The sequence below is a fragment of the Equus asinus genome, chromosome 21 (assembly GCF_041296235.1).
Source record: "Equus asinus isolate D_3611 breed Donkey chromosome 21, EquAss-T2T_v2, whole genome shotgun sequence".
In the NCBI taxonomy this organism is placed as follows: Eukaryota; Metazoa; Chordata; class Mammalia; order Perissodactyla; family Equidae; genus Equus; species Equus asinus.
In genome coordinates, this window is record NC_091810.1 from 68,043,401 (window position 1) to 68,053,219 (window position 9,819).

Below are 9,819 nucleotides of genomic sequence, written 5' to 3' on the forward strand. Positions count from 1 at the left end.
TCATGATGATTTATGTGAGAAGGAATCATCTCATCCTGAAGCCGGACCACAACAGGACCACATACGACTACCCTTTCCCTAATTCCCTCTCTTCTTGGCCAGCTAGTCTTGAGAGGAGAGAGAGAAAAACAGACAGAGCTACCGCCACTCCTTGACCCAAGCTCCTGAAAGTCCTAAAGCAGAGGGAGGGCAGAGGCTCTCTTAGAATTACAGTTTACTCATCCATAAAGTGGGCATAACCCTCTATACCTGTTAGAGTTGTGAGATCAAACAAGATAACCCACATGGCGATGCCTCCCACTGCGCCTGGCACATGGTACATGCAATAACAGAAACTCCCTTCCTTTCTGCTCCTCTTCCTTCATTTTATAGATTGCAAAGTTTCCAGGCAAACCTGAGCAGAGACAGAGATTTAAGGCGATGTGTTTAAGGGTAAACAGGCCCATATCACAGGAGGAACATCCTGAATGGGCCCTCTTTCCTCTTGGGAGGGCCTTGTGATCTCCATGTTCTCCTTTGGACACATCCCTTCAACTAGCGTACTGCACCCAGCCCAGATCCAGTGGTCTCCCCTGGAGCCTGTGATTTCAGCTATCTAATGGGCAGCACCAAAATGACTGTGAGATTAAGACCTTTTCTTCTCTCTCTCTGGAAAAGGCTTGGACAGGCCAAAAAAAGAGAGAATGGTCATTTATTTGTGTGTCATCCTTGCCCAGAGGCCATGTGAATCTTCTCTGTATCGTTCCAATTTTAGGGTATGTGCTGCCAAAACGAGCACAACAGTCATTGGCATTGAGCTGTATCAAGTGTCACCATTGCTTGCAGCTTTGCCCAACCAAAACAGGGTTCCTCAGGTTACAGACACACAAGCATCTCTCCACCCTCTTTAAGAACAGGTGTAATTTACGGCTGTTAGTGAGTTTTAAATGAGATAATGTTTGTAATGTTCTTAGCAAACTGTTTAGCATAAAACAAGTGCTCTAAAGTACAAGCTTCACTATTTAATGGAATTTCCCAGTCTGCACCGCGATAGGGCATCTGCAGTCTGGCTTGAGTATTTGCTGATTCCCAACTCAGTCCTCCCAGGAAGAGGCAAGGAGGAGGTATGTTCCACACTGAGAAAACATTAACGTCAGAGGTGCTACCTGCTTCATCAGGTCGGGCTATAAATCTAGTTACGTGTAGTTGATTTTGCATATTTAGGCTTTTACTTACCCATAGTAGTAGGAAGCGGTACATCCTTTTGTAATCTCTTCCCACCCCACTTACTGATTTTCCTGGAACTTTGAGGGGTTACTCATATCCAAAGTGGTCAGTATTGATTTCAAACAGCAGGCAGAGAAAATTGGAGAGTCTGGTCAGGTCTGAGCAGGCCTGTCATTTGGCTGTCATTGTTCCTGTTACTGCCTCCCTGGCCACTGCTGTCATGATGGCCTTGTTTACTCCTTCATTTCACTGCTTAAGCTACATTGGAGGCCCATGCTTGAGTTCCCAGCATACAGTTTTTTGCACTCAAATGCCCACCTATTCCAGCATTGTTGCCATGGTCCAGCCATGGTGCCAGAGGGGCTGGCCTTAGCTACACATTTTGCTGGGACTAAATGGTGAGGGGGGCGAGGGCATTCCTGGAAGAAGAAACAGCAGGGGTAAAGACATGGCAGTGTGGAAACATAGTTCTTCTGGGGAACCTAACAGAGCCCTTTTGGGTGTTAGCATATTGAGGACTCCTAAGGGCGGAGAGTAGAGAAGAGGAGAGATCAGAGAGGTAAGTAGGAGTGAGATAGTAAAGGCCCTTGAATGTCTGCCAAGTGATTTGAACCTTATCTTATAGGCGATACGTTGGTCGCAAAGGTTGGTAAGCCTGAGAGCAATAGGATTGAGTTGTACTTGGGAAGGTTGGGGTTGAATTGGGGCTGCCACTGACATTCTAACTTTGGAAGGTGCCACCTGGAAGAGGAGCTACTCTGGAGGCATCAGCATATAGCCTGACTGTGCTCATTTTCATTCTTAACAATTTACCACCTCAGAGACAAGGATCACAGGCAGTTGTGACTGTGCACACATGCACACGCACACACATGGACATGCCACCGTGTGGATCAGGGCTCTGTCCTTGGACACCCCTCAGGGTTTGGTGTTGGGTGTGCCAACTGCCTAAGAAGTCCCTGGCCAGTTTGAGGACCCAATTCCTGAGCACTTACTCTGTGATAAACACTACGTTAAATATTTAGGATGCAGGGTTTTCTTCCTTTGTGGAAGGCCCCAGATTAGCAAAGCTGAATGATTTTTAAGCAAATCATTAGAATACGATGTAGTCCGGGCTGTAATCTGTGGCTGTGTAAAGCGTGTTGGAGGGTGGAGTTACGAGGGCATGGAGGTGAGAAAAATCACAGGAGATTGAGAGATGCTGGAAAATCTTCCCAGGAAAGTCTTACTTTGGAAGCCTTGCTTTGCTCACCATTGAGCTTGTTTTTACCAAACAAATATTCTGAGGAATCTCAGCATAAACTGGTAAATGTTCTTGTGCAAAGAGCTTCAAGTCCTGACTAAATGAAGGTTTTTCTCAACCATGTAGAAGCTGCAGAACTTCCCAGGAATCTGATCAATATTATTTTGTGAGTGTCTAGAACTCTCTAGGACTCTGGAGGACACAGGCTTTGTTTTATACGTATGATTTCACAACCGGGTTTACAAACTCGAATGCCTGCAGGAGCAGGCAGAGAATATGGCTGGTGAAGTGAGCAGGGTGGGGACTGAGGAGAATGGAGACCACATGTCCTGAAAGGGGGCAGCGGCTACAGAGCCCCAGTGGAGTTGCCAGGTCCTACTGTCCTTCACAAAGGTTGACAATTAATTAAAAAATATTAAGGCACTAGGTAGGCCATTTAGCATATAAAGCATGTCCACGGGCCTAATCTGGCCTATGATACCCTGTTTATGACCTTTGGTTTTAGAAACCCCAGGGACGTCACATCATTTACCAGTCACTAGGGAATCATAGATGGGCCCCAAACCAATAAAATTCCAAGGTAAGAACTCATCCCACAGTAGGGGCATAGCCTACATTCGAGAAGAGAACTCATCTGTTAACCCTGCAGTGACAACTTGGAAAAGAATGTTCCCCTCTAGTTTAAATTCCTGTTTTCTCTGTTTCTTACAGGGCCCATCAATTAGGTAGCGGATGGCAGGGTCTCCAAGGCAATAGGGGGACACAGTGTCAGCAGAACTCCAGCTATTGGCTGTGTCTTTAATAGTGACAGATAGAGGAATAGGTAGTTTGAATGAATGTATTTTTCTTTTCCTCTGCATTTCTCAGTTTTTTCTTTTTTCTTTTTTCTTTTTTTTGGTGATTGCCAATTAGCTATACAGCTTTTAGTCTTGGAGAGAGGAATAAATCAAAGTGAAAGATTTCTGTTGGAGTCCAGCCAAGGCCTCTGGAAATCATAAAATCAGTGCTTGTAAAGACCATCTGGCCCACCCTCTTTATCTTACAGCGGTGGAAACGAGGAGTGTGAGGTTAAGTTATTGTCTCACTGGCAGGCAAAGTGTTGGGAGTTCACAAGGATTTTTCAAGGCTGTGGTGTACTGTGTTCCAGAAGGAATTCAAATGGAAAGTTCAGTGCCGATGTTGCTACTTATGTTGGAACAGAAGGACTTTTAGTCTTTCAGGTAAAATCCTGAGAGCATTTGCGGTAGCTGAAGGAAATTATTCTGATATTGTTGAGGGATTGTTGATATAGTTCAGGTTTATAACTGGTACGGTGGACCTGACCCAGATAGGCCATTGGTATAAGCCAACTATATTGAAAGAAGAAGGTAAGATCTTTCACCATTGGAGGGGCATAAGAGGGGATCTCAGACAAGTCTGTTCATCCAACCCAGAACAGCCTTTCCTGTCCTCCTTATCAGCAACTTTCTGGGCAGTCAGGCCCCTATCCTTGAGCTTATGGGGCTCCTGATTTCCCTGAGCCATTGACAAGGATCAGCTGACTCGTGGAGTAATTCAGATAGATTGAGCAAGTTTGGGGTGGGGTCAAATGTTGTCACTCTTGCCGGAGAAGCCACAAGCTCATTACTGGCTGCTGTGGGTCAGTGTTGTTTATTGATGACCTGAGAAGGACAGCTGGTACATGGTAGAGGCAAGAGTATGGTACACCCTCCCCTGGCAACCAGAGGCTCTCTAGACACTGAGTCAGCTCTTGAGAGCTCCCTGGTGCTGCCAACTGACCTCCCGACTTAGGCAGAGTCTGAGAATCTTCTGACACTAACTCTGCTACTGGTTACGTGGTCCCTTCCAACCTCTCCACACAGCTCTCTTTGCTCCCTCTGCCCTATTCCTCAATCTCTTCCTGGTCCATTCTTTCCCAGTGCTCTAGAATGGGATGGGGGTAGCCAGCTCTTCCTTCTCAAATCTATTATTGATCATAAAACATTGTTTCTTGTGCTGCTCAAAAGATGCAAGTTCTTGCAAAGAAAGACTTTCCTTTTAAAAGAAACTGTCTTTGCCAAGGGCCTCAGAAGTGTATTTTGAAATTCAAGGCTGTGCAGCCACTCTTTCTTTTTCTCTGCCTTTTTGCTGTAACAACTCTACCCTGAGGGCAGCATATAGAACAGAAAGTCCTTGTTGCTGTGTGAACGGTGGAGCGGGTTACCAGTGAAAGAAACTGCAGAAGAATGATGCATAGGTGAATTTAAAACTTTTTATCCTGCTACACAGAGAATTTAGATCACCTCCCACCCATCCCCGGTGTTTGCAAACTGTCCAGGTAATTAAAGAGAAATTGGGGTCTTGTTACCTAAATTAGCCAGACTCTCGCTCAACTTTCCATTTCATACATTGCTTTGTTGTGATTTGAATATAAAGGATTTCACCCAAGAGGAGAACTATGTAGATGTTTCTATAGAAATGATATTCTTGGAAAAGCAACCCTGGTTCTCAGACCTTGTTTTTTCAGAGGTTGCATTAAGGTGGATCGTTGAGGCATCTCCTACCTGGGCACAGAGAGTTCGAGGAGGGCGCTCATGACTGAGAGCAGGGTGAGAAAAAAGACCGTATTCAGAAACCAATAGGGGCCATGGGTAGAATATTTTGTCTGTGAATTTTTCAAGGATGATTCCAGTTATTTAGTCTCAAATATGTCTTTAAAGGAAAACTTTGTGTCTTTAATTTAGATATTGGATAGAGTTTGAGTAACTGTTAGCCTCTCTACTAGGAAAAAATATCCTTCAGTGACCTCATTACCATTATTATTATTATTATTACTTTTTTTGGTGAGGAGGATTCGCCCTGAGCTAACATCTGTGCCAATCTTCCTCTATTTTGTATGTGGGTCACTGTCACAGCATGGCTGACAAGTGGCATGGGTCCATACCCAGGATCCAAACTTGCGAACCGAGGCCGCTGAAGCTGAGCACGTGAACTTAAACGCTATGCCACCAGGCTGGCCTCCTATGTTGACAGTTTTAACATTGATTAGGGCTGCAAAACCAGAGTTGGCCCCTGACCTCTCCAGCCAGCTTCTGTCTTCTCAGGTTCATGGGCCAGCTGGCTTGGTCCCACTCCTTGCCTGAGCTAGGTCTCACCTCAGCCTCAGGCCACCTTCGGTCTGCTAGGGCCTGGAGTTAGTCATGAGGCCTTCGGCGCCTGGGTCTTCTCTCCCTCGGAGCTTCCCCTGCCTTGCTGCAGTGTCTTAGCCTGTGTGTATGTCCTAGAATCCTGATACTCTGCCTCCCTTTTTGCCCAGTTATTTGAGGAGATTGGATTTTGCTCCCTTTGGTATAGCTACTGGCCAGAGTCCTTGATGACAAAGGACCAAATGCTGCAAAACTCTAGGGCATTGAGTGTCAGCTTCCCAAGACCACTGCCAGATGCCCCTGGGTAGTTTCCTTTGGTTTCAACTCTCCTTTTCTCTCTCATCAACATAGCAGTATGGCGAAGGGTCTGAAGTGCAGGCTTTGAAGTCAGACTTCCTGGGAATACATCCTGGTTCTTCTCCTTGATAGCTGTGTGACCTTGGGAAGGTTATTCAATTTTCCCTGGGCCTCATTTTCTCTTTTTTTTTTTTTTGAGGAAGATTAGCCCTGAGCTAACTTCTGCTGCCAATCCTCCTCTTCTTGCTGAGGAAGACTGGCCCTGAGCTAACATCCGTGCCCATCTTCCTCTACTTTATATGTGGGATGCCTACCACAGCATGGCTTGCCAAGCGATGCCGTGTCCACACCCGGGATCCGAACTGGCAAACCCTGGGCCACCGAAGCTGAACGTGTGTGCTTAACTGCTGAGCCACCAGGCCTGCCCCTCATTTTCTCTTTTAGAAGATAAAAGCAGTTTCTATGTAGTGGGCATGGTTTGGTTGTTTCTTTCTAACTGAACTCCAGTTTTGTTCAGGGCTCCATCCTTCCTCCATAGGAAAGAGCCGCGCACCTCAGGGACTGCGAGCCCTGCGCTATTTAGTTCACGAATGAGCACATGTCCCAGTTACAGTCACTGAGAAGTGAGGGGAAGTCAGCTGGTGGCCAGTTTCTGACCCTTAAGAGGGAGCCATGAGAAGAGTCACTTTTCCTTCTGAATATTGGATGTGACAGCCTGGAGTTGCTGAAGCCGTCTTGCTACATTCTGAGGATACAGCCAACACTGAGGATGGAACTATGGAGTGACAGATAGAAACCTCGGTCTTTGACAACATGCATAAAGCACCGAATCAACCCAATCCTCAGGTCTGCCCTACATCTGGATTTCTTCTTATAAAGAGAATAGAATTACTCCCCAGTTAAATGAGTTCGAGTAAACAGTTCCATGTCTTGCAGCCTAAAGCATTTTAACTCACCAGTGGAGTTATTGGAAGTACTAAATGAAAAAGGCATTTAAAGCACTAAGCACAAAGTCACCACACATTACCTATTATTGTGAATATTATTTTTATGACAATCCATCTGACCCTTGTGGACCTGTTTTGGGGCTGGGCCTATCTTTCTGGACCCTCTCCTAATTAGTCCTGGTTTTACGTTCATTAATCCCTAACCACTGAAATCCCATCATGTTCTATTCCCAATCCTTCCTCAGCTATGATCGCCAAAAAAGGGAGGAATATACCAATGTGTCCATCGAAACCATTAGAGGTTGTCCTCAGAGACACTTATATATGGAATGAGTGGGACTGAAAGATGTGATTCATTCCTCAGTTCTGCAGGCACTAGGTAGAATTTATTTCAGGCTCTTGTGTGTGCTTACCCTTACTGTTAGTATTCTTTTAATATTTCTCCACATGCTCCTCAGTTTCAACTCCTTTATGCCTCCTCGGACCTGGCAGCATTCTCGTTGACTGTCTGGTTCCCTCCTCTGCTTTCTCTCTTGGTTTGCTCTCAGATGGACATGTTTTGCATTATCCTGATTCACGGAGCTACCATGAGGCCCTTAGCTTTTTGCCCATCAGTCTTCAGCATTCATCTCCCGTTTGCATTCCCTTTGTGTCCTTCTTTGCCTGCCCATCACCATAGAGACACACACACAACACAGCCCTGGGGTGTGGTCTGTGAAGTGTACCAAACCTGGGCATCCTCCACACAGATATTTTGTTATAGAGAATTAAAATGCGTATCTACTTACGATTACCAAACATAAATTAGTTCTTCTGATTAAAAATCACAAATGCGTTGAACATTTACTGAAGTGAAGTTTAAATGATGCGTTGCATTTTCATATTAATGTATGGCTAATGCTTTCTTATGCTTAGCCTATTCATAGCTGGATCTTGAATACTAAGTTCATTTATCATTCCTGTAACCAATCTCTCTCTCTCTCTTTGAAAGCCATGAGGTAAGGAAGACCTCAGGTTACCACAATGGCTTGATATTCAGGTTACATTTTTTTGGTCGCTTTTGTTTTTCAAAATGAATATAAAATTTTACGGAGAATTGAGAAGCCAGGAATTGAGAACTGGTGTAGGCTGGAACAGAAAATGAAGAATTTCATGTGTCAGCTGTCAGAGAAGAAGTAGTATTTTAAACTCTATTAGGATTCTATAATTAGGGAGCAGTTATCACAACCTGAAGAATATTGTAATTGGATGATAACAACTGGGAGATGGTTTAAGTAAGTAGTTATCATGACTGGATTTAAACTTCTTATATCTTAAGCTAATTCATTGTCTAATTTTAGAGGCATGAATCTGTAGCATTCTCACAAGGGGAAAATACATATCCCCAATTCCCTACTAGGTCTAATAATAATTTCTTACATGTGTATCATCCTTCATGGTTATCTCACTGACATCATCTTGAAGGTCAATAACATGTTCTGTTGCTAAAGATAGTCACCGCCACTTGTCTGTCATGGGATATGGTGGATGACCTACAAAAATCGTAAATCTACAGATAATCCTCAAACTCCATTTGGCCAGCAGTTTCTACATCAATGTTTTTGCCTAGATGTGAATAAACTGCTCATCAGACGATTAGACAATTGGAGTGTTTCTGCTCTCTGTCTCTTTCTGGTCTCTTTTTCTGATGGAAGAGATGACAAGCAGTAAAAAAAGTTTGGAGCCATTTATTAAGCAGCTATCAGGGTTTTACATCCATAATCTCATTTGTGTCTTTTAATCAGTGGTACTTAAATTCTACTGCGTATGAGAATCACCTGGAAAAGTTTTCAAGCAATTCCAGTGTCCAGCTACATTCCGCATCAGACCTCAGTATTTTCTGGGCTTCCTGGGGATTCCAATGTGCAGCCAGGATGAGAACCGTTGCTCATAGTGACCTCCTTTGTACGCTGAAATTTGAGGCCCATTAACTTTAATTGACTTACTCAAGATAAATTGGCCAGGAGTATTTGGAGGTAACATTCAAAGGTAAATCTGCCAGTGTCAAAGCTTAGTGCTCTTTCACATACATTTCTTAGCCCCTCAGGAAATTGGAGGTCATCACATAAGAAATGAACATATTTAAAGTGCTTGGCACTCTATTTTATGTTACCTAATTTTATTTTATTTTATTCTACTTCATTTCATTCATTTCATTTCTTATGTGGCCTATTTTCTAGAAGCTATCCCATGGCAAAAGGCAGTCATGGGACTGCTTTGGTTGAGGACCAGTGGTTAAAGGATGCGCGTTCCCAGACCAGTGGATATTTTCTATGTGCCTCCAGGAACCCTATTGGATATTTACCTGTGTTGAGCCTTTCCTGGTCCTTGTCACAGGTTTTCCTTGTGGCTACACTTCCAGAAACAGATGCTGAGTTGGCAGCCATGTTGCTCAATACTGAAGAGCAGGCATCTTTTTCACTTCTAGTGGAGGCCTGAAGGTGGTCGAGACAGCAGCCCCCTCACCTGCCTTCCCCTCTCCTGGTCTGCCGTGCTGCGGTCATTAGCATTTAGATAAATAAAAGGATTAGGTTTCTGGGTCTGTGCAGCCAATCTCCTGTGGCCATTTTTAAATCTTAGAAGATTGCCTGATGCGACAGAAAACCTTCCAAGTGAGACCGAATTTTAAGGAGGAAATGAAGCAGGTGGTTTGTGTGAGAGCAACAGGGAAGAGCATGAACTTTATCTGTCCTTCAGGTTATTGAATCTCTAGGGAGAGGCAATGCCAATTACACCACCCCTTCTTTCTAAAATTCACGGGGAGCATAGCCAACTACTGAAGGTAAAAGTGGAGAGTATGGCAGGGAAGGGGAGATAGTAGAAGCCAAGAAGGACTACGTGATGGGAAAGCACCTAGAAGGATGTGCCAGGCTAACCATTGGCAGCTGGGAGGCTGCAGACTGCAGAGGGGAGATGCCTTCATGCTTGCCAATAGTAGTTTTGCAGGTAATCCCAGCAACGA

General features: G+C 44.5%; 1 non-coding gene across 1 annotated transcript; it reads right to left on the reverse strand.

The window, feature by feature from the left end:
• Positions 1-671: 671 nt before the first annotated feature.
• On the reverse strand, positions 672-778 carry LOC123279735 (U6 spliceosomal RNA). Its single transcript, XR_006517998.1, has one exon. It is a non-coding gene; the product is annotated as a U6 spliceosomal RNA (small nuclear RNA).
• Positions 779-9,819: the final 9,041 nt, after the last annotated feature.